Source organism: Abramis brama (assembly GCF_963993115.1).
Source record: "Abramis brama genome assembly, chromosome: 9".
NCBI lineage: Eukaryota > Metazoa > Chordata > Actinopteri > Cypriniformes > Leuciscidae > Abramis > Abramis brama.
The window spans coordinates 2,604,901-2,631,660 of record NC_139971.1 but is presented as its reverse complement, the minus strand read 5'-3'; the positions used below and the strand labels follow the sequence as shown (position 1 = coordinate 2,631,660).

The following is a 26,760-nucleotide window of genomic DNA, read 5'->3' as shown; positions in this document are numbered from 1 at the left end:
TCATTCTTTTCTAACACATGTGAAGGGAAATGCGTGTTTGATTGGCACGACGACAGCCTCTTTAGCTGAGATCCGGTTCACATGCAAATCAGGCCAAAGTCAGGCAGGAGTTTGCGGGATCTGTGACCCGAAACGCTGAAGCTGTCCGGTCAACAGTTACAAGCCCTGAGAGAGACAAATGAAGCCAGATGGGGAGGAGAAGGAGAAATAGCGAGAGACGGATGAGAGAAAGAAATCGAGAGCGACTGCTACTGTATATCAAACAGCGCTTACAGTTTCAGAAGAACAAGTTACAGTTTAGTTGCATCTGACCACAAACCCACACCACTGATTAAATCACAGTGCATTATAATAAACATGCAAACACTCCAAACCCTTTTATACAACAACCTCTAGCAGAGATCACTTTTTTAAATGACTAATTAAGTCATCAAACACAAGGAAAGGTCTAACACAGACTCACTGGTTTGCTCTTTATCAAAGCTCTGCAAGTATAATGACTCTCTAGATCCGCACTCTCAACTGGTGCAACTCAAAACAACAACGCAAGTACCAATAACTAAACACACCTAACTGCATTATCATGTAGGACAGAAACATAAATAGGCTTTTAAAAGGCAGGTGAAAATGATTCCAATGTCATGTTCTGACGTCAAAGGCTGTGCAGCTAATCAGACGCTAACACATTTTAGCATTACTTTTCACCCAGTAAGAGCTTGGATGATGCCAACATGTTAAATATCTTTTTTTCGTCATTTATTTTTCTGTTTCCATTTTTTTCTTAGACCATTTGCTTGGTTTAAAGAGACTCTCTTCCTTATTTTCTTACATAAATTACTTTGTTTCTTCTGTCAAACATAAAAAAAAAAAAAAATTGTTTTATTTTTTTGGTGACTATCATGTTGTAAAGCATAAAGAAAATCAAACAGGTTTGTAAGGAGATAAAAGTAAGTAAACAATTTTCATTCATGTTTTTGGGTAAACTATCCCTTTAAAACCTCGAAAAATATTTGTTGATTTATAAATATGTTCTAGTGGGGTAAATGCATAGTAAACACACAAAACATGTATATATTCTCTGAAAACAAGTGTTATACCGTATATTAGCAACATTACAGATAAATAAACTATTTTGGCACAGATTCCTTAAAAATGTGGGAACAGAGGGGGAAGGGTTTCTGTCTGATACACTTAGTTTTATTTATCTTTAGTGGAGTTAAAATAATCAAACACACTCTGTAATGCACTACTGCATGCAACAAAGTGCACTAATATATTATACATGGTTTTATGAGCTTACAATACATTTATGCAGATGCTTTTATCCAAAGCAGCTTACATTGCTTTGAGTTTATGCAGCCTGGCGTCTCGCTCTACTGTTAATGTCAGACAAATAAACAGATCTGTATATCTGTAACTGAATGCACAAATAAATACAGAGCCATTTGAATTTGCAAAATTTTTCATTTTTAATAACTTTTGAAATGTTATTAAAGGATTTACCTCAAACAAACAACAGTCCCAACTTTCCATAAAGCAAACTCGTGCATAATCCCCAAAAAACGTAATTTTCTCTTACAATTAAAAACAACCAATGCTATCTTCTCAGATAAATGTGTTTAGTTTTTCATGACCATTTGGCACAAAAGCGAATATCAAGCGTCCGAATGTTTGTGCACAGCTGGATGAGTTATTGTGCAAAACACCGGGAACATTGAACTTCCAGGTAAACAGAAGCTCAAGTATTAATGTTACACCTGCGGTTTGTTCGAACGAGATAGAGATCTGCAGCCTGTTTTCTTTGTTAACTAAAGCTTGTATCGATCACAGTGCTGTATATACGGCGTGTTTTAGATTTTAGTTGGTATAAAGATGAAACACTGAGCTCCCAACTGGGTTTCCATTGGAGTCAGAGCTCTTCCACTCTTTCGCTCTTGCTCTTTCTGTTCACACAAAAGCAGGCCTTTCATTTTGCATTAAATTCTAGAAAGACCCAGACAACAGAATAAAGAGAAAGAGAGAGGTAAGCGAACATAATCGAGGAACAGAATGGAAAGTGCCTCTGTGTTGAGGTTGGATCTGGTTAGTATATTTTGACGGGTGAATTATGTGTTTGAGTCAGGAATCCAGTGTCGCCTTTGCGTTTACTGCTTGATTCCAGCGACTGATATCAAACTACTGCCAATGGAGAGATCAGATGTATTCAGAATACTCCCAAATGAAACTCTACAAGAGAGAGACCAGTAATCAAATACAACCGATCAAACTCAGTACGTCCACTGGGTGAATTTAGATCTGCAATGACATCTTTATTTTGACCCAGCGAACCAAAATATGTTCTAAGAACGTTTTGCCAACATTCCCATTAAGTTGTAAGTTAAGTATTTCGGAATGTTCTCGGAATGTTCAAAGCATCATTTTTTAAGGAATTAAGGAAACATTCATTCTGCAAACATAATGGGAATGCTACTTTCTGAACATTCTGAAACAAAAATGTTAGATGAATTTATCCATCCATTTAAATATCAATTTAAAATATTTCATTTAAAAAGTTTCATGGACAACGTGTATATAACATTTTTGTGCTGATGTATAAAGACCATTAACTTCGAACAGGCGTTCTGTTAAATTTACTGGAATAATGTTTGTTCATAATAACTTTGAGAACATTATGTTATTCTGTTGTGTAAATAATAATCAAATCCTAAAAGAGACAAAAAGGGAACAGTCCAAAACTCAACACAAACACAGAACACACTCAAGATATGCAGCTATAAGAAAGAAATAGCTAGAAACTGAATCTTAATATACTTTAAAACATTAAATAAATATTACAACTTTTCATAAGTTATCAAGGATATCCAGACCTCATTTGAGTTGTACATTACTCAAACAGCAGCATATAGTCCAAAGCACAATAATCTAGGCAAAACATTAAAAGATTTAGGTCAGATCTTTCTTAACGGTCATGAATAAAGCCCTCGACCAAACAACCGATAAAATCGAGAAAAACAACTCTGTGACTCTGTGATCATTTCAATGAAATCAATCTATAGTTTGCAAGCCGACCAACCAGGTGTTTGTAGCGGTGGGTGTTCATGAGAGATGCTCTGTCAGATAAACCAGCGTATATATTGACCTCCTGGAGTGATCCAGTCCGCTTGCAGAACATTTGGCAAAAGTTTATAATCTTCAAAAGACGAGCCGAGGCCTTGAAAACAAGCATGCCCCGAAGCCTTCTTTATATTATCAGCATCATAAATGAAAAAGCAGTACCCTGGGAAACTTTGATGTATGTATGAACGCACTAACGTGGAACATCATCAAAGCAATTTGTGCCATTCAAAGTTATACCATAAAATGAACATTTCGTGTAAACCTTGATGGATTTTTTTATTTGACATTTCCTGTTCATGCTCTCCATGAAAAAGCAAGAGGATCTGTCAGTAGAGCTGTCTACATTAGCCAGGAAAATATCACCCTACGGGACCACAGAAACTACTTGTAAAAGTTCGGAGAAACACAAACCAACTCATGCGTAGCAAAATTAGGCCAATTCCCATTTTACAAATCTTCATCCTGAGCTTGCATCTCTAAGCGTGTCTGATGTTCGAAGCTGTAATGATCCAGCACATGCAAAACCAATCTCCTGTGGCAGACCATCAGTACAAATCCAATAGCAGAACATGCGTGCATGGCTTCAGCAATAATGATTCCTTCGAAATAAAGAGAGAGGCAGACTCTTGAATGCTGGATGACTCGAGGCTTCTGGAGTCGCCGACGTAAATCTCAAGTGGGACACTCCAGTGAAAATGAAGAGCTGCGTTCTCCAACATGACACTCACTTTAAGTGCTCGTGAAGTTCCACCACACGATATTGTTCCCGTCCCTTGATCCCAGCAATGTACGATGTGAAAATGCACAAGCGAGGATTGATTTGAAAATATCTTCTGGTTGAATGGAAAGGACAGGGGGAAGAAAAGTCAAGCTGAATGAAGGCCAGTGTCAAGGTGGCAGTGGTGGACTGGGACACATAGATGGACAGAGAGAGAATAAGGACATTGAAACATTAGTGAAAAGATGGTTCTGGTTCTGATTTTAGAACCAAAGAGGTTAGAGCGATAAGTTACCAAAAAATAAAAATTCAACACAAAACAAGCGTTTTCTTTTTTTCAAAAGTCAATGAACAGCAATGTTTTTTGGACCACACTGAATTTAATTGTATGGACAAAAAATGTTTTATTAATATTTTGCATATAAGAATGACAGCCATATGTAGCCCTCCCGCCGGGTAGAATCTTATGGCTCACAAGTTAGAAATCTATCTAGGGGATCTTGAATTTACCCACTACCCCGGTAAAGGCACATTCTCTTCAGTCACAGTACAACTATAACCCAGATTGTCAGATTTATGTTTCTTCTTTTCTGAAAATAATAAATAAATAAACAACTACTGTGTTTCCCTTTAGATAAAAAAACCTATTAACAAATCAATTCTTTCCACAGGAAATCACACAAAATTATGGCAGATCAATAAACATGTATTTATTCTTCTCCGAAACTCTTTTTCTCTTTTGTCTCTCTTTGAATTACCAAATAATTCAATTTACAGAGTCACAACAATGAATCAACATAACCCCAAAAAGAATAAAATAAAATATCAATGCAACACTCAAAATTTACCCAGCTGGGATTTTCAGTACACAGATGGCGCGCTAGTTGGAGCTCTTTGATGCAAAACCAGAGTAGCCTACTCACGAACAGGGTTGCCAGATTGGGCGGTTTACCAATCTATTTTACGGGCAAAAATGGGTTTGGGCGGGTGGATAAAAATTGGGCTGGTTTCGGATCAGTTCGGCGGGTTTTTAATTGCCGAAACACCGGCACTTCAGATCCTTCTTCCTGCGACCCAGTGTTCAGCCAGGCAGCAGTCTCACTCACTCACTCACTCACACACACTACGTGCCCCCTAACCTCACAACAGACACTCCCTCCGAGTCCCACTACCTTCAGTGATGCACGCGCCCGCGCCCCTCAAACAACAACACACTAGATCGCGGGGTTTTCAAACTTACTTAGCTCGCTGACTGATATTGCGGTTTCATGACAACTCTCTCTGGGTCAGCGGAAGCGCCAACACAGATTTGAATGTTGCGATATGATTTTGTCAAAGGTTTAATAGACAGACGAAATGGAATAAGATCGCGTGGGTGTTTGAATCGAGATCACAGTCTTTTAAAGAAGAATCGTGCAGCTCTATAACGACATTTCATCCTGAAACGTTTTTGAAACGATAGTGGCTAACTTCTGTCAACCTCATCTATAAGCAAGGGCAAAAATAAAGCAATTTAATTTGAATTAATATCTGTAATATTCTGTAATAAAAAAAAATCTATTTAAAAAAAAAATGCGATACCTAAGTTAGGTGAATCGATTTTTTTCTCCCAGCCCTTATATGCATGTTTCATGTTGCCATTTGAAATAATTGAAATGTTAAAGTGGGTTATTTTTTATGTCCATATATCCACTCAATGTTTTTATGTTACTGAATGCTTCCAAGCGACTTTTATTGACAATAAACAGACTCATCGATAGCCTAAGTTGATCACATTATTTTCCGTAACATAATAGAATAGTCTGACTGAGGTAGGCTACAGCCTACTTTTGCGTTCATTTGATTGAATATTGTTTCTAAAATCGGATAGGCTAAGTCGAAAAAATGGGTAATTTTAAAGCTTGTTAGTGATTTTAATGTGTTTAAACGAGAAACAAGCCACAAAAAAATTGGGCGTTTTTTTGTGCATTCTCGCGGTTTTTGACGAGGTTTTGGGCTGGAAAACCTTGCTGGCATCTGGCAACCCTGCTCACGAATCAGGACAACAAGAATTCCAGTTGTAGAATAGTAACCTCGAATCCTTACTCCTCGCCGAGATGATAAACAGTATCCATGATGACACATCCCACGACGACGCTTGAGTGGATCTCAATGAACTCCTCCCTCCTCGAACTGGTTAGATGCAACCGCGGAAATCAATATAGATCTCCCGATTTCGACGATCTCTCGTTTTAAAGAAAAATAAACACACACTTAACGTGCACTCTCAACTAGATAGACCACTGCAAAGCTTATTCCCAAAATTAACCAAATAAAACACTGGTATTTTCTTCCGGATTTCAAACGACTTACACAACTTATTATAACTCAAGAAATTAAACTCGGGAATATTCTTCCGGGTGATTTCACAATCTAAAACTAATAAAACAAATAAACGTAAAGATAGAAAATAACAATATCTCTCACGTGTGATCCTCGTGCTAGATCTCCTCCTCACGCGAAACGGAAATGCACAGTCTCTCACCGAACTCTCTCGAAATGTTCGGTTTTTCGTGCTGCAAACTGATTTGTGACACTTTCACAGTTCACACCAATCTCTCGCGCAAACTTTCATCACCAAACGGCACTCAAAAATGTCCGTGAACACTGATTTCTCTCAGCTGTCAGCCGAACTGCAACTCATCCGCCAGAGAGAGAGGAAAAAACAACAACTGCGTGTCCTCTCTCATCCCCTGCACCTCGAACTTTTTCAGAGGTCAAAGTACACAGTTCTCATCGTCAGACTGACGCTCTCAGAAAACACAATTAAATGCAACCATTTATGATTTGTTTTCATTTACACACACATATTCGAAAAAAAAAAAAAAAACTTTTATAAACATGTCTCATATGAACATGCGAGAGAAAACAAACAAACAAAGTCCATCAACACTTTGCGTATGAATACAATTTCAGGCCCAAATACAAATAATTAAATTATCTTATTTATAAAGAAGATTTATGACAGGTATACATGTAGAAAACCCAAAACATTTTTCCTAGGTCTCTACACATATACTGTTTGAAACAACATGAGGGCGAGTTCATTTTTGGAAAATGATTAAAATTTTTCATTTTTGCAGTCAAGAATCACTCAGGCCAATTCTGACAGTAAGTCGTGCAACTCGATCTCGTTGTAATTGGTAAGTATTGTTGAGTTTTAGATTAGTACGATCATACGATTTGTAGGTGAAACCTAACCATGAAGGTCCACCCTTAAACCTGACCAGTGCAAACAAAACATGCCATTCATGATGGTTGAATGGATGAATTCTAGGTGATTCTCAACTCTTTCCCGCCAGTGTTTTCTAAAAAGGTTGCCATCCAGCACCAACATTTTTGATCATTTTCACAAAACTTTCATATATTTTGAATATTTTGTTGTGTGAATATGTGAACATACAATGCATCAAAAGAAACAGCAGAGCCTCTGCTTTAAAAAAATATATATTCTAGCTTGAATTATTTTTTATTTTTTTTATCAACACTTGAATGTTGAAATATCTGTGAAAACAGGGATTGCTTGCCGGAAAAACTCAATGGCAGGGAAATAGTTAAAAGTAAAGCATTGAATTCAGTTCAGTTCAAATTCTTCCTTAAAAGCTGATGACATTTATTCAAATCTTGTCATTATAACTAATAATCAGGACAACTTGACCTCCGAAAGTACATTTTTTCAATGACGTAAAACAGTGACAAACATGCTTTTAAATTATATCATTAAATAATTCTTTTGTTTAGCTTTTTGTTAGGCATTGCCTTAATGCTGAACCCATGAAAACATAATGAGTAAAAAAATAAATAACTGCAAATGTCATAGAAGAGGTATATCGGATGAAGATATTTTTCATGAAGACACAAGATATTTTTCAGGCACTTTGGGGCACTTTGCAAATGGAAAGAATTAACAAAAACAAGCAAATGAAAAGAGTCCATCTATTCCATTTTGCTTATTATTTATTTTTATTTTTTTATAATAATGGCCTCTTGCAATCTTTTTCATTACTGCGAAGTCAAAACACATGTGTGTGTCTATACTTTGAGAATGACTCTTCAATCGAAAGATTGCATGTTTCTTACATTTTAAGAGAGAAATACTGTGCCGCTGATAGAGTAAGAAGAAAGCGAGCAAACCAGCTCTTATTTAAAAATTATTTCACCTCCACCACTTTAGAGCCTTTATGTTCACATCACATTTTATCAGTGTCATAAAGATGATGGTCGAGGCCTGAGGACAAAGGACGGGCATCAAACGTCGAGGCATGGCGAACTGAGAATTTCACAGTGTGACCTGCACTCTATAAAAGCAACCCTCTCCGAACACACACTGAGTCTGGGACTCCGGGAGAGAGAGTTAAGCAGATTGATGGATAGATAAATGGGAAATGGGAGAGAAAAACATTTTCAGGGGGCAAAAGAAGTGGTCTTTTGCACAGTAGGTAGGGAACAAAATATGTCTGTATCCATTGAAGAGTTCACATCATCTCTCACCTGCATTTGTTTCTGTGGTCATCAATGCATGCTAAGTGCTTGCAGGAATAAAAGTGGGCCATGTGACACCAAGTGATGGGCGCTTTCGAAACACTGCTTCATGACGCTTTGAAACCTTTACAAATCTTTGGTTTCGAATCAGTGGTTCAGAGCACGTATCAAACTGCAAAAAAGTCATGTGATTTCAGTAAATGGCATCATAACTGTTTTGAAACAGAAAGATAAAAGACAACTGAAACACAAAGGCATATGCACAGGATAACAAGAGGCTAACAAGGAACAGGTGTGGGTAATTAATCACTATGAAGACTAACAAGAGTACTATGGAAATAAAAAAGGCAGCTATGAAAACAAAGGTAAACAGGATCTAAACACAAGAGGAGAAACAGTGCAACAAACAGAACAGAAAATACACTTCAAAAAACACATGGGAAATCATGACAAACAACATCTTTTTAACAATGTCTAATTACACATGTAGTTTAACTGATACAACCACATCTTTCAGTCCTCTACCACTGAGATTTGCTCCTGACTGCTGTGCCAGCGGCTTGATGTCTGTAATCATGTGGCCAAATCCATTCATGGCCTCTGTTGTTATGAATGACCTCCGAAAAAAGTGAGAGCAGTCTTTTATTGTCAGCCAAACTATAAAAATGGCTGGTTTCACAGACAAGGCTTAAGCTAGTCCCAGACTAAAATACATGTTTGAGCTGTTTTGACTGAAAGCAACTTACACTGGTGTATCTTAAAATATGTCAGTGCACTTGTTTTGTCTCAAGATTCACACCAGTAATGTTTTTTTCTAAGGCACGTTTATTAAAGCTACTTAAATGTCCTAATTCAACTAAGGCCTAATATGGCTAAATCTAAGCCCTGTCTGTGAAACCAGGCCATAATATTCTAAAATGCTATGTTTAGTATATTCTATATCATAATATCATATAGTTATTTGTGATTGACAGTTACTGGAAATATGACAGAAAAGGCTTGGTACTAGTTTGCTGCGGGAGAATACTATACCGGAAGCTCACGTAGGACTGAGATTTTAGCGCAAATATGTAGATAGTCGTGTCCATAGCTATTGCTGAACTGCCAAAAATAATTTTCGCAATCAGTACTTTTGTCTTGTTTTTGAGCAAAAATATCTACATCCTCAATCCCAATTATTAAGACTTGTTTGCAGATCGCTCCTTATTCTAAGCAAAAAAAAAAGATGAAAAATAAAACACTAAAAAATAAAATCAGTCATTTGCTACAAATGCTACAAGCGAACTTAGATATTATAACATACAGTTTAAAAAAAGTGGACAATTACTTTTGTAGTTTGCTAAATATTACGAACCATACTGGTCAACCTGAGTAGACTGGGTAGACCTTCAGACTGACCATCGCAGCTTTCATTGGCTAAGGACCGCACAGAGGCCGTCTGACTGACATGCAAGGCAACCAATCACAGTTGGTTTTGTTCTGCGTCATGTTTAGGGGCATGAGAATGGAAAGTCGATGTCCCTACGATAACAGACCGGCGTGCATCCAGTAAATGATTCATTCAAGAACATTGTGCAAGTTCACTGCAACAATGGGGCCTCGAACTTTGAAAATACTTACTTAATAACATACTTTTGAAAATCCAGCGTTTAGTTGGCTTTGTTTCCAGGCGGACCATTAAAGAACGCGACACACATGTCTCCAACCCTGGAGATCCAGAGTTCTCACGAGAGCACAAGTTGAATTTGCTCAGCGAGTGACTCTGGCGTCGAGTATGATGCTCATTAAATATGCCCTTGTATCCGAGCTGCACCAATCACATCGGGTTATCTGATATAGACTGGTCAGAGGCGAGATGATAACAGCGCTGTGACGTCAAAGTCATTAGTAAACATTGCAAGATGGCTATGGATGAACACCAGTTGTTTGAAACGGCTTTTGGTTAGACTTGGCTTTTCATCTAAAAGAGGAACAGAAGACGGCGCTCGAATCGTTCCTTTGCAAGAAGGGCTTTTTTGCTGTTTTACCGACCGGATACGGCAAGAGTCTAATCTACCAGTTATCTCCGCTGGTAGCTAAGGGTATGAGGCTTGTTGTGATTGGTCGTAGTGTTATCCAATTGCGTGCAGTGAGATCTTCAAACGCATGCTTGGTGCCGCCCCTCGAGCTGGCCGATTTTCATTAGTCGATGCCAGACCATTAATCTTTCATATTTAGGTCTGGATTTCCAGGCTACACGTCTCCCGGACATCCTGTAGAATTTAACCAATCAGATGACGACTTCCCAAATCCTGAAGTGTTTCCAGTTAAGTGTGCCATGTTCACCAGACGTTCAGCCAACAGTCGGTGGGCGTGACGTCTGAGGCTGAGGTGGTTAATCTAGTAAAGGTCTGACATGTTCCAAAACACCTTGAACTTGCTGACCACAAGAAACCAACCTGCTTATATTGGAGCTTGTTAATTCGGTACTGGGCTTGAAGTTGTCCTTTCATGTCACACATAAAACCCTTATCGCTGGATCACCATTGACCCTTCTAGCATTTATATATATTGTATGTGTATTGGACATGGCACAATCACACAATTATCACTATGAATGTCCTTGTTGCAGAGGCGATGAGAAAGCAGCATGAAAGAATCCAGTGGGAGGCGTAAATTCAGTGAGCGTGGAGTTGTGGGTTCAATCAATTCTCATAACTGCTTTGCCTGAATCCAATTAGCCGAACAGCCCTAACACGATCCGGGCGTCCAGGCCAGGGCACGGATCTCTCTCCCACCTGACCTTGCTCAGCAGGAGACGTTAATACACGTCAAAAGGTAAAGAAAGAGAACGTGAACTGTGCGAGAGAGGTGATGCACAGGAGACGGGATGTTGGCTAAATTGGGAAGGAGAGTGGCAGAGGAGAGAAAAAGCGAGTGTGAATGATGGAAATCACGGTATGCTGTGAGCGAGAGTAAATAGAAGACGGCGAGAATGAGAGACGGAGCGCTTTGGCTCACACTCCATCACATCCAGTGCAGGATCACACTGAAAATCCTCATTGGAATGCTATTTTTGGCGAAGGGAAGTGTCTGATTTTGAATGTGGGTATGTGCGTGTATGAGTGTGGGTGTGTGCGTGTGTATGAGTGTGGGTGTGGGTGCGTGTGTGTTTGAGTGTGGGTATGTGCGTGTGTATGAGTGTGGGTGTGTGCATGTGGGTATGTGCGCGTGTCAGTGGAGCGCTGTCTGTTGTCTGCTATCCTGCTATGCTGGGGATATGTGTGAAAAGAGGGGTTATGGACCAATTACTCTGAGAAAGCAGGTATATATATAGAGAGAGAGCGAGAGAGAGACAGACAGAGAGAGACAGACAGAGAGACAGACAGAGAGAGACAGACAGAGAGAGAGAGAGAGAGAGAGAGAGAGAGAGAGAGAGAGAGAGAGATTGGCTGCTGCCCGACTGTTTGGTGTTAATACTGCAACACAGGAACTGTCAAGCCATTGTGCAACATTTATCTCATAGATCTTCTGTAGCTCTGCCCCCTTTCAGTCTTCCGGTTTGTGTTTCCACAGCATGAAGGTAAGATCTTACGGATTTATGAATGAATTAACCGCTTGTTTAAATTGTCCGGTCTACTGACATTTATTACGACATCCGCTTAAAACATTACAATGCTCATGATAACTTTCGTTAACTCTACAATAAGTAAATTCACTTCACCAGATAATTACTCTTCGACAGCAATGCTATGGAAATATACAGAGCGACCGCAAAAGCAGAAGTTTAAAGACAATATTCTAAAGATGGCTGCGTGTTTGTTTCTCTGGCACATATAGTGTTAATATACAGTAGTAAAGTCAGCTATCAGTTGACAGGCCTTTATTTCGATGGTCCCATTCTACTAACTACAAGTAACTTTGCAACTACATGTCAATAACAGTCATTAGAGTATTAGTAGACTGTCTGATTAATATCTGCTAGCATTTTATTTTCAATAGACATTCAACTGACTGTAAGTATCATTGCAACAACATGTCAACCTATTCTACTAACCTGAACCCTAACAGTACTAATACTCTAGTGATTGCTAGTTGACATGTAGTTGCAAAGTTACTTGTAGTTAGTAGCATGTCTAAAGTGGACTCAAAATAAAGTATAACCATTTTTTCCTTACTATACACTCCAACTCACACAGGCACAATTTTGTATTTCAAACACTGAGACATAAACAAATGGATCAAAATTTTGTAAATAAGATCCAGAAAAACAAATTCACTATCGAGTGACCAAATTGTCAGAGGCATGTTATCCATATTCATTTGACTCTTATTCAACTGTCATATTTGAGTTATTTTAGGAGAAACATCTGCGAGTTGATACTTACATTTTACAAAACTGTAATCTCCATTAAGGAGATCTGAAAAAGGAACCTTTGAGCAATACAACTTTACTATATGGGTCAATAATAAAAAATAAAAAAAGAAGGTATTGTAAGATATCCATATTGTAAGAGTCAATGGCACTGTCATATTTACGTCAAACAGGCAGAGACCAAAATTAAAAGTCATTGCATTTGCATTGCATGCATCATTGCAAATAAATGCACCATTAAACAAACCATTTAAAGCACACTGTTAGGAAATAAACTCTATATGACATTGACCAGGCTCTGTTATAAACTAGGATCAGACCATCTCTAATGCAATATATATTTCAGACGACACTAAACCTCGCTGACGTGACGCCATCAAACTCCCGACCGTAAAACCTTCTGCGCTCAATCTTGCTCTTTCTCACTCATGCCAGCAGTCAATGTCACATTTACCACGCGGCCGGACGCCGGGTACCTCATCACATTACACCCCCGTCCGGTGACAGCATGCTGGCTCCAGTACAGCATCGCCTCATCGAGTATATTTCTCCAGTCCAAACGAGAGGTACAGCTGATAGAATTAGCATCAATGTGTCCTAGTTACAGTAATTGCTCTCCTTTAATGGAGCGAGAACACTGCACAATGCAGTTTCTCCGTTGGAGAGAGAAAGGAGGACTTTCACCTGCCGAGGCCTGTCAGGGCTGAGTGTTTTAGTGTAAGAGATCCGTGGAATGCACACGGCTTTTGGCTGGTAATGATTTCAGCTGGCGCCATTTGTTGAACAGACACAGGCAAACATCATTTTTCCCCATCTTGCTGGGAGAGTCAACATCCCATTCGTCGGAGGACAGCAGAGAAAAAGACAGAGTCTCGGTTTCCCTTGAAAGCACACAATTTCTATTTTGCTGTTCCTTCTAACTATTGCTTTTACAGTGCATTTTAAATGTCAAATAGAATGAGAACTGATGCAATAAAAAGGAAAAGAAAGAGCGCTCTGGCTTCCCCCCTGCCTGCTACATCACGCCTGGCACTTTTCTGTCACCTGCTATTTCGCTCTTGCCGAGTTTCTTTCTGGTTCCCTCCGAATGGCGCTCCAGGATTTTATAGATCTATTCCATACCAGCTGTTTTAAAAACGCACGGCAGGAAACTCGTCAGCTCTTCCTGTCAGTTTAGACTCTCACAGCTCGCACACATACGGAAGGATATCAACCCGAGAAAAGAAAAGTTTACAGAACGTTGCAAATGGAAATCAAGCTAAAGCTATTTCGTAAGCAACACACAGTTTATGTAATGTCCTTTTTTCGTTTTACACAATGATCGAACACAATTGTAATTGAACATTTAGGACATCCTTAAAATGTATTTAGATTTAATCGTATTTAAAGGCACAATATGTAACTTTTTTGCTTTAAAAATAGCAAAAATCACTATATCTATGTTATTTTTTTTATTTTTTTTTGTGTACTTACATTATCCTTACAAGCAAAACGTCATCGGACCAACTCATCGTCTTAATCACACACTCGATTTAATTATATCATATGGAACCGATCCAACCGATATAGATATCATTCCACAAAGTGATGATGTCACTGACCATTACTTGGTAACTTGCATATTACGTACTGCTGTAATATGTCATGCTGCACCGCGTTATCGACCAGGCAGAACAATCCTTCCATCCACCATAGATAATTTCTCAAATTGCTTATCTAATCTGTCTCAGCTGCTGCCTGAACCCAAACAAACAGATGAACTAGAAGAACTAACTAGCACTATGAGCACCATTCTCTCTAGAACATTGGATGTTGTTGCACCCATTAAATTAAAAAAGGTCAGAGAGAAAATTAAAGCACCATGGTACAATAATACTACGCATGTTCTAAAGAGAGAAACCCGTAATTTAGAGCGTAAATGGAAACAAACTAATTTAGATGTCTTTAGAATCGCATGGAAAGACAGTATGTCACGTTATAAAAAAGCGGCCAGGGCTGAGCACCTCCGCAAACTAATAGAAAATAACCAAAACAATCCTAGGTTTTTATTTAACACCGTGGCTAGACTAACAAATAAACAGACGTCACCCGAACAAAATATCCCGTTACAGTTTAGTAGTAATGATTTCATGAACTTCTTCACTGAGAAAATAGAAAACATCAGAACCACAATTGTAAACGCTCAATCCTCAATCGCGCCTTATAATTCAGCCTCAATTATCACGACGCAAGAACAATTACAGTGCTTTACAACTATAGAACAAAAAGAGTTAAATAAACTCATCACTTCATCTAAAACAACAACATGTTTATTAGATCCTATACCAACTAAACTACTGAAAGAAGTGTTACCTATAGTGGAAGAGCCTCTCCTCAATATTATTAACTCATCTTTATCTTTAGGTCATGTTCCAAGAACATTTAAACTGGCAGTATAAAACCTCTCATTAAGAAACCACAATTAGATCATAATAATCTAGCAAATTATAGACCCATTTCAAATCTTCCATTTATGTCTAAAATACTAGAAAAAGTTGTGTCCGCTCAACTGGGCTCTTTCTTGCAAGAAAATGACATCTATGAAAAGTTTCAGTCTGGATTCAGGCCGCATCATAGCACTGAAACTGCACTCGTTAAAATCACAAATGATTTACTCCTACCTTCTGACCAAGGCTGTATCTCAATACTAGTTTTACTTGATCTAAGTGCTGCGTTCGATACTATAGATCACATTATACTCTTAGATCGACTACAAAATTATACTGGTGTTCAAGGACAAGCATTAAGCTGGTTTAGATCATACTTATCTGACCGCTACCATTTTGTCTATTTAAATGTAGAAAAATCGATCATAACTCCAGTAAACTATGGAGTGCCGCAGGGATCTGTGTTAGGCCCTCTATTATTCTCAATATATATGATGCCACTTGGAAATATTATAAGGAAACATGGAATTAGTTTCCATTGTTATGCTGATGACACTCAAATATATATTTCATCACGGCCGGATGAAAACGCTAAATTATCCAAATTGACAGAGTGTGTTAAAGATATAAAAGATTGGATGACGCGTAATTTTCTTTTATTAAATCCAGACAAGACAGAGGTACTAATCATCGGTTCAAAAAACCGCCCACAAAACCTCTCACACTACAACTTTAACATAGTAGGATGTCCTGTTACTTTATCCTCTACAGTAAAAGACCTGGGTGTTATACTAGACTGCAACCTGTCTTTTGAAAATCATATTTCATATGTTACAAGAACTGCCTTTTTCCACCTTAGAAACATTGCTAAGCTACGTAACATGCTATCAGTTTCTGATGCAGAAAAGTTAGTTCATGCATTCATGACCTCGAGACTAGATTACTGTAATGCTTTATTAGCCGGTTGTCCTGCATCCTCAATAAACAAGCTACAGTTAGTCCAAAATGCTGCCGCTAGAGTTCTTACTAGATCAAGAAAATATGATCATATAACACCGATTTTATCATCACTACATTGGTTACCTATAAAGTTCCGTATTAATTATAAGGTATTGCTACTGACTTATAAAGCCCTAAACGGCTTAGCTCCAGTCTATTTAACGGATCTTCTATCGCCCTATAATCCATCGCGCTCTTTAAGATCAATAAATTTGAGGCTTTTGGTCATACCTAGGATATCCAGATCCACCAAAGGAGGGAGAGCATTTTCACATTTGGCTCCGAAACTCTGGAATAGTCTTCCTGATACTGTTCGTTGCTCGGACTCACTCTCCCAGTTTAAAACTAGATTAAAGACGCATCTTTTCGGCCAGGCATTCATATAATATTGTTAATCTTACAGTTCAAACTACAATCCGGCCTCTAGTTCATAAATGCCAGAGGAGAACTGGCCCCCGACTGAGCCTGGGTTCTCCCAAGGTTTTTTTTTTCTCCATTAGGTCACTTGATGGAGTTTTAGGACACCATTAGGTCACTTGATGGAGTTTTTTCGGTTCCTTGCCACTGTTGCCTTTGGCTTGCTCAGTTGGGGATATTTTGGGGATATTTAATTTTATTCTATCAATCAATAAATTCCACTAGAAACAAACCTTGTTGTATTATTTTATTTTAATTTAATACTGTGAAGCTACTTTGATACAATCTGTATTGTGAAAAGCGCTATACAAATATACTTGATTTGATTTGATTTGATTTATCCCGACTGTTTCCAACAACTTTCAAACCAAGAGAAATTTGTAATTTAATTAGAAGACACGTCCCGTTTCTTTATTTCCGTTTTGTCGCAGTCAATGGCGTCATATCCGCGTTGTCCCTGGTTTCCGCTTGTACTGCCATGGCAACCAGAGCTATGAACCAGAGCCGTCTGATAGTAACCAAGACGACAGACGTGGACCACTGTAGTTCGCAATGTCTATCTGCACGCTGTTGTTGTTTCGTTCAAACATTATGGACCATGGCAAGCAGACTTTGGATAAAAAAGGAGAACTAAAATGAGAATCAATATCAGCACGGTGTTTTCGAGATGCCGAGAGCTCCCATAGACAGTATATAAACGAGAGCTCCACGTCCGAGACTTCGACCGCTTCTACATGTACTTTATTAAACAGGTGAGCACATTTACATAAAACTAATCAATGTTATATAGTTCAACAATGATAAAATGTCAGAATATGATCTGTATGTTATTCTAATGTTGATCTAGTTTACTGCTAGTCTCATACAGACAGACTAACACATACATTTCAACACATTCAAATGCAGTTTAGTGTGCTAGTGTAATGTTAGACCAAGTGAAACAGCGCTGCGTTACCTCACAAGTTTAATTTGTCTAATAAACTGACCTGTGAGTAGTAATTCTGCACTCGCGTGTAGTTCGGTAGAATGAAATGTCCATATTCCTTTTATATCCGCGGGACTCGCACCGCTTGTGGAGCTGATAGCTGTCTCTTAGCAATCCCTAACTGCTTCATATCACAGTCATGATAAAAACATTGATGTATTCAGTCATCCATAAACATTATTAGATCGGTCGGCTTGACGTTGACGACAAGATCCATAATTCTTAGCAAATGTTGCGTCATCAAACTACGCCTTTGTTATTGTAAATAGGTTAGCGACCCCTAGTGGAGAAAAAATTCCATACTGTACGTTTAAGAGACAAAGACAAGAAACTCATTTGTCATATTTCCTGAAAATCATGAAAATTCCCAACACAGTGTCACTTCCATAACATCTCAAATTATGTATTATTCTGTGATTGAAATTACGTTTTTGAACACAGTTGACTCTTTTGTAAACTCCTTTGCTAAGGCAGCATTTTATGAAATACTAAAACACAGTGTTAAATAATATCATCACTCTTTATTCATAAATAAAGAAAAAACACTGAATTGGAAAAGAATGGACATTTTGGACAATATTTTAACATTGTATAAGTGATATCTTAATTTATTTTTGTCACAAACCAGTTTATAATTACTTCCCTCTAATTATCGTCATAGTTTTAAACATGTAATAATTTATATTTTTTTTGTGACAGATTTTCATATTTTAAGATAGAAAGTCTGGGACACGGGTATAACAATACAATCCACTGGAAAGATGTGCATTAAACTACATTGAAAATATGCAAATATAAATGTGCATGATAACAATCTTACAAGACTGTTTTAATGTGAACTTTATATATTAAAAATAAAAAATAAAAAATAAAACTATCTGTTAGTTTCAATAAAAATCAACCCCTGGGACATAAAACAGGCTTAAAGTTGGAGAAACACTCATAAATTGATCAAAACTGAAATGAAAGGTTAAGACTGGTAGTCAAACGTTAGTGGAATGTTAATGAACTACACCTCTGTGTGAACTTGAGGAGAACCGGCTTCATAAATCCACTAAAATCCTCAAACACCAGCTGACTGAAAGTCAAAAGTGAAGATAGTTCAAAGAAAAGCACAATTTCCCCACTAATATGTTGCATCTAATGCAATGACATTCAGGCTGTTTTAAGTGTCCAAAAGTGTCTGTTTCTTTTTCTGTGCTGATAATTGTTTATTTTGCAATAATGACAAGTGACTGTATACTTGACTGCACTCCACTGTGAATGAGAATCACTCACATTAATGGCTTGTGTTGATGCAGCCAAAGCCATTTTAGTTGAAACCACTTTATTTTAGAAACCTGATCGAAGGATAAAGCATGAAGAAAATGGCAGAATGCAGACCAAAATGGCAGCACAAGAAAACGGCACAATCAGGACTGCATTGTCCTCTCGCCGACTGCTTTTGTCCAATGACATTCAAACGAACGGAGGAGTATCAAATAATTCATCTCGAATCTCAAGAGCAACCAATTAGCTAGCGAGGGCCTTCAACGTGCTAAACATCTGATATCACGAGCGCGTGCGCTCTGTCAAAGACACTGAGAAAAGATACAAATCTTCTCTTTAGATCTTTTTCAGCCTGATAACTGAACAAGATGACCCTGTTTTTTTGTGAGAAACCCCCAAGAGGAGCTTTAGCACCCTGACGGTCTCTCTGAGCTGGCTTTCTTTCAGGGTTGATCGAGCATGTTAAAGGATTAGTTCACTTTCCAAAAAAAAAAAATTGCTGATAATTTACTCAATATCCAAGATATCCATTTCTTTCTTTCTTCAGTCGAAAATAAATGAAGGTTTTTGAGGAAAACATTCCAGGATTTTTCTACACAGAATGGACTTCAATTGCAACCAACTATACCAATGTTCAAAGAAGGTTTAAATGTCCGTCTCAATGCAGCTTCAAAGTCTCGTCACGATCCCAGTCGAGAAATAAGGGTAAAGAAAAAAAATAAGAAATAAGAAAAATGACCGATCATTTCGCTATATAAGACCCTTATTTCTCGACTGGGATCGTGACGAGACTTTGAAGCTGCATTGAGACGGACATTTGAACCTTCTTTGAACATTGGTATAGTTGGTTGCAATTGAAGTCCATTCTGTGTAGAAAAATCCTGGAATGTTTTCCTCTTTTCGACTGAAGAAAGAAAGACATGGATATCTTGGATGACATCGGGGTGAGTAAATTAAAAGCAAATTTTTTTTTGCAAGTGAACTAATCCTTTAACGTCTGATAATCAGCCTCATAGAGGGTGTGGTTTTCAAAGGTGGATGTGGCTGTTTGATGCTGGAGGCTCTCCTGTTACTTTTTCATTATTAATGTCTTCTATTCTTTATTTATTTATCAATTCCTCCCTCTGCATCCCAGGCTACACAAACCCCTTAACACACACACGGTGACTGTCAGACCTTAGTAAAGGTGACATCTTTTAAAAAGCCTTCCCGATCTGTAAACCTCATTAGCGACTGCTAATGTATTCTGGTAAGTGTACGAAACGTCTGTTTTTGTGAACTCTGACCTCACTGTCACAATACTGTACTGCCATTGATCTCTGCTAGTCTCTTCTTTTGTAGTGATATGCAGAGATGGAATTCATTAAGATAATTAAAGATTATAAATGCTGATGTTGAAAGCTTTTTCATCACAGTTTTGTCCTTCTTGCTATTTTTATCACAGTGGTTTGGTTGTTGATAATGGCATTACTGATTTATTTCTCAATATATTGTCAGACAGCAGATCTAGCTCATAGAGAGACACAATCATGTTTGTATCTGGGCTTATTTAGATGTATTTAAAAGCATAATATTTAGGGCTGTCAATTTAACATGCTAATTTAGTGTGATTAATTATTTTAAAAATCATGTGCTAAAAATAACTTAATTGTTCATGTGTACAAAATAATGTATCTATCATCTGAACAATTCAAGCTTGAAGCCCCAGCTGTTGTTACCTGCACCTCACTGAACTACACTAATACTGAGACACTTACACTCGGAAATATTCATATGAAATCATTTATTATACTTTTTTCTTTTTTTTGGGGTGGGGTGTGGGGGGGGGGGGGGGTCTTAATATAATCATATAATCATAAATATAATAAGTGCTTTTGTCCTAATCAACCCATGACAGCGATATGAGACGAGCGACAGGAAATTATATTTTAGATACGATTTATATTTCCACAATGTCGCGGCTGGAACTACACCATACAAAATATGACAATTATAATATCAGGTACTGATTATGGGCTAATTTAATTTAACTATTTATCAGATCAGTGTTGTTATTGTTAACAGAAAATAAAACTACTGAAAACTTAACGATTAAACGTAATTAGAAATGTTTTTTTCTGAAATAACTGAAATAAGCTCTAAATACTAACATTAACACTAACACATAGTAAATAAAAAAGAATAAAAACAAATACTAATAAAACAAATAATAACAAAATTATTACAACTAAAATAAAAACAGAAAACATGAAAATAAAAACATTCAGAATATTAATGAAACTATAATGGAATGTTGATAATACTAAAATAACACTATGCAACATAATAGAACATAATTCAGAGAAACATTATTATAAATTGAATCACTTTTAACTTCACCATAAATGTGGCGCTTATGGCGCAAGACACTGTAAAAAAGCAAGCTGTGATGTAACAGCTAAATATTATGTTAATATTAAAAAATTGACATCTGCAAGTGATTAATATGTAAGGGATAATGTAGAGCGAGGCGGTTGTTATAGCGAATACACCCCCGACAGGCTGATCGGGACCCCGACGTGAAGCGGAGCTTGAATCCTGAAGGGGTTGTATTCGCTATAACAACCGCCTCGCTCTACATTATCCCGCTTATTACATGGCTACCTACCAAATAAATCAATAATTTGACACAAAATATCGATTTAAAAAGGAGTTTATTGATTTAAAAACGATTGTATTGCTTCCGCTAAAGAAAATAGTCCGTTCTGTCTCTGCGGTTATCAAGAAATAACACACCGCATTCTACATTAGAATTCAACCAAGCCATGTAATACAATTAATTAATCAACATGTAATTGATTTGAAAATAATAATAATCAACTGCCAGCCCTAATTAATTTGAAATTTGACAGTATTGATGCCAATAAGAGTAGCATTTTACATACACTAAAGGTGATGATACTCAGGGCAACTTTTTGAGCAATGTTGCTGGGCAATCTTGCTGGTCGATTGTTGCTTGGGCACTTTCCCATTGAAAATAAGCAATACATTTATATCTGGATAATTTAGATCGCTCGTGTGTCTCACTGGCTTGCCTGTTGACGGTAACATTGCCCAACAACATTTTTTTAAAAGTTGCCCAGCATATCATCACCTTGAGGCTTTGAATGTTTAATTCAGAGATTTCTGTGTCATTCATTCAATCATGATGGGTATGGAATATGTGTTTGTGTGACTATAAATAACAGACATTGTGAGCAGGAGGACGAAAGTCACGTTTCTCTGTCAGGCAGAAGTAGAGACGAGCAAACCTGTCCAACATCTACAGCACTGGAGGATCCCTGTCTCAATAATGAACACCAGCACCAGCCACTCATCAATAATTACATTGATTTCGTCAAATATGAGCTCCATATTCGATATTAATCTTGATTAAAATATGTATCGAGGATAGCATCTGGAGGGATGGAAATTAAGGTCAAACCGAAGAGCGTAACTCCATCACACAAACTCTGGTCTCAATCCGTCTAATTCACACGCTCATGCATTACGAAGACGCCACATGTGCATCGGAAAGCATTGAGCACTGTGGCCAGCCGGCGTACGAGCTGTAAAGTGGAGTCTGTAAACAGCAGTGTGGGAGGCGGTCGGGCCAGAGATCTCTGGGGAACATGGTACACTGCACAAATAAAACAACACAACATCACGACAGACCGTAGTAGCATCCGACCGTGATTAATGACACAGACCTCCTCCAATGCAAAGCTCAAATCCTTCTGAAGCACAAGTGTACATTACATATTCAAAATTACACTTAATTGGAAGCAGCTCACTGACTGAATCACGTTTTGAAAAATGAGCCAATTACACATCACAGGTACGTTTCAATATTTCAGCTGCACACCGTAGAAGCTATTTACTTTTCTAAGACACGCTCCTGGTTTTATTGGGAAAGACTGTGTGCAGGAGTACAACTAAAACAAATGTTTCTCGCAGTGTCCTCGGAAACCACTTTACTTTCCAGCTGACATCATCGAGGCCCTCTTAATCTACAACCTCTCGCATCCAACCATCGGTCAAACAGAGACCACTTTTCAAGAACCAATCAAGTCCCAGTGGGAAAAAAATCAAGCCTCAGCCTTTATTTTCTTCACTTTGAATATCCTGTTTGACTGGATATCAAACTCCAGAGAGTAAAATGGGTTGCGAAGCAGGGTCTGAATATGTAATGTTCAGGGCTTCTTTGTAATATTCGATATATTTCATGCTATTGTATATGGGCAGGAGTCTGCGCATGAAATTAAATAGGTGAAATTAAATATTTTGGCCCATTTTATTCTTTCAGCTGCTAGAATGTACTACTCTGTTCTGTTTCTTACATGTTTTACATGAATCCCAGAGATTTCCCAAAAAGAATCACTGTATAAAATGTGGAAGAAGAAGATTTCATCTGAGCCTGGTTATTTAAGAAAAAAAAAACTTTCCATTTCAGTTGTCCAATACCCTAGTGCCTCTTAAAGCTGTCGGAGAGGCTCTGGCTGCGTCCGAAATCTCATACTCTCTTGAGTAGGTACTTATTTTGAACAAGTAATTACTTCACGATTTCTAAAAAAAAGTATGTTCTATATAGTATGAATGCACACTTCATAATCTCACCAGACGCATAGGTCATCTGGGTTATTTTTGCCTATACTCTTTTATGAGTACTGTGAATTTGGACTTACTTCATTTGTAACATACTGTTTTTTACCTACTATATAGTAGGGAAGTATGCAGCCAATACTTTAATGTTATTGGGCTACTGGTTAAAACTCTCTTTACATCCTGATTGCAATCCATAATAGAGGCGGTCTAAATATTTTTAAAAAATTTACAAAAACTGTGCGTGTTCATGTGTTTTGAAGGAGGCGTGGCTTTGGAGACGCTCTGAAGGGAGGGCGGATCTCGAGTTTTGAAAGCTAGCTTGCTATTGCTAGTCTCTCCAAATCTGCCTATCCCACCTTTGACGAAAATGTATTTCTGACACTGTCACGAACGTCGTTTAATGTAGCAATTACCCGAGCCTGTATAAAAGAAGTGGTTCATTCTTATATAAATATTGAGCACTATAAACTCTCCAATTCATTTATGAAGCTGTAGTACTTCAGTGTTTATCCCTAGAGATAATCACAAAACAGCTGTAGAAACTGAAAAAACATTTGGAAATGTTTACTTCAATTCTTAAAGCAACTGAAAAAGAGGAGTGCCTTAAAACTCACCAAATTACTTGAAATATATATCGATTAATCCTCTAAGTTTAATTTAAATCATTTTAATTAGCTTTGTTGATGTTGCTTTTATTTTCAATGTATGCTGCATGGATTTATTGTGGCTCTGTTTAACAATGGGAATGTATGGAGCCCCTAAAGGGACATGGTGGTGGAAAAAATATGGGTTGGGAGGAAAAAAATTTTTTTCAAAGCTTTTGCAAAGTTTCTCGGGGGAACGCAAAAGAGAATGCAAAAGCTTTGAAAAATATTTTTCCTCCCATCCCATATTTTTTTCCGCCACCATGTCCCTTTAGGGGCTCCGTGATAATGCCTGTTAGTAATAGAAGAGGTTAAATTAAAGTAAAGAATAAAAATAATTCAATCGGCTGTGTGTTAGCTCTCCAACACGCATGCGCATTAATGACCTGACCAAAAAAAAAAAAATATTTTAAGCATGATTGTGTGTAAACAATAGACAATTCTGTTGTTGTCTGATTTTAAACTGTTATTTAAACATAATTTTGATCTTTTCTCTCATTCTTGTAGCCAGAAGGTGTTCTACCGTTGGAAAAGCCGCTGAGAAGCGATACGAATGTGACCGCCGAGTGAACTGACGTATACGCACAGCTCAAGGCTGCAGTACTTCTTTGACTCGTTTGACTGCTACTCACCACTCATTTCAGTAAATCTCAATCTCCTTTCTGCTGCAGGGGCTCGTGAGGTTTTACTGAAGTCATTCTGCTGATTTCATTTCCCCATGCTCATTTTTTGCAGCTGCAGATAGCAGAGTCATGTCATCCTCTTAAAACACAATGGCACATTACCTGTTCGTCATTAGACACGCCTGATCTGAATCTCTCACCGAAGGCAATCACACAGCTAAAGATACTCATTACACAGAGCAGGGCTGGCGGAGATTAGGATGTCATACTTCTGTGAACAATGCACACCAGCACAGTGAGATACCGTAAATGTACCGTATATTCATGAACAACAAGAGCACTGTCTGGTTTCATTGACAGCTTATTCCTACTGCTCTGGTAATGGCAATTTCATGGTCAGATTTTTTTTTTTCCAGACATTTCCGAACATGAGGAGGCTGTTGTATGTTAATGTTGATATATTATACTTCATTAAACTCCTCTGTGCTTGATTCTCATACAAAATCATCACTTTGTCTGACACTAAACTTAATCTAAACTTAAAGGCCAAATAAAAAGCAATGTACACAATGACAGTATATTGATTCTTTTTAAATTGACATCAAAATCCTTGTGAATATATCCTGAAATAAGCGATATCACATAAGCAAGATCATTGTTTCTAATCAGCCAAACGACAGACATTTTATGATTCACGCTAACAACACAAATGCTTTCATACGGTATCAAAATAATATAGAGTAACTTACAGTTCAAATTGTTTTTGAACAAATTGGTCGATTGAATTATTCAACGACTATAATTATTCAATATATCTGAAATCACATACTGTATGGTACATTGGATTTTAAACTTACTTTGTGACCATAAAAAAAGTTTTTAGTATGAAAGTGTGTAGTACCCAGCCAATATTTGTATGTGGGGCCCGTGGGATTAAAATGGGCTGAAAAATGGGCCCCATGTTGGATTGTCCGAGGGTTACATAAATTTCATGTAGGATTGCACTTGGTATTAGGTGGGACAAGTGGGCAACATGCACAAGACCCATCTCGGTCCCAGCGAATGGAATTTGGACATACTACATCCGCCATTTTGTCGTTATTATGGGCCTACGTTCAGTTGCATCGCTTCATTTCAACTCACAAAATCTCCGTTATGGCATCATGGGATAGTAGCCTGGCTAACGTCAGACCTCTTCTCATTGAGACGTGGTCTGGGAACCACATGTTCATTTTCTTGTATTTGAGGCGTGGTTTACGAATGCCCAGAGCCGTTTATTGGGCGCTACGAATGTCTATCAAATGCGCCTGTACGTAGCTTAAAGCCAATCGTTTCAATTATACCAGATGACGTATGTAGAGCGACAGAAATTCGACGAGGAAGAAGACGATGGGTCAGAGATTTATGTTTACACGATGGCGTTCAGCGACTATTGCCGTTTGTGCAAGACAAACATCGAAAGGTAACTTCGTGTCTGCTGCCATGTTGGATCCATAGATATAAACAAACTGCTTCGGTGTGTCACATAGACGTCGTCATCGTCTTGCTGCTCCCTCCCCGTTCTGTGATTGGTCCCCTCGCTGAGGCGCAAATCTGGTCCATGGAATCCAGGCTGCCTAGCAGCGTGAATAAAATCGCGCTGTGCGCAAGGCAGCATGGGGAAACCCAGGCTAATGGGATAGTAAACTGTCCATTAAATGCACACCTCAGTAGTACTCAGAAGTAGTAGGTTGTCCGGTTACTTTTCCCCTACTGTTTAATGAATACTATGAATTCAGACATACTACTTGGCTCACATACTGTTTTTCCCTTACTATATAGTATGGATGTAGGCATATTTGGATGCAGCTAATCTGTGTTTATGAATGAAAAATAATTTGAACAAACAAATCAACTAATCATTTATAAAAACAGTCCAATGTTGCCACCTACTGGCGCAACAATATAACCTGCATAAAGAGTCACTGAAAACCCACTAATAAACAAACAGTGAAATGTCTCACACTGTATTTTTTTATTTTTTTTTAAACTTAAAGGGATACTTCAGCATTTAGCATTAAGCTT

At 37.9% G+C, this 26,760-nt stretch overlaps 1 protein-coding gene across 6 annotated transcripts in view; it reads right to left on the bottom strand.

Annotated features, from left to right (window-relative positions):
• Positions 1–26,760, bottom strand: part of LOC311089269 (leucine-rich repeat and fibronectin type III domain-containing protein 1-like protein) — a 175,391-nt gene that overhangs the window by 89,216 nt on the left and 59,415 nt on the right. The window contains exon 1 of one of the 6 annotated variants that reach the window (XM_084123823.1): positions 5,921–6,685. The exons of the other annotated variants lie outside the window; for them this stretch is intronic. The gene's annotated coding sequence lies outside the window, so the exon portion shown is untranslated. Of the gene's footprint in view, positions 1–5,920; positions 6,686–26,760 lie in introns of those variants that run through there. 6 annotated transcript variants of the gene reach the window in all.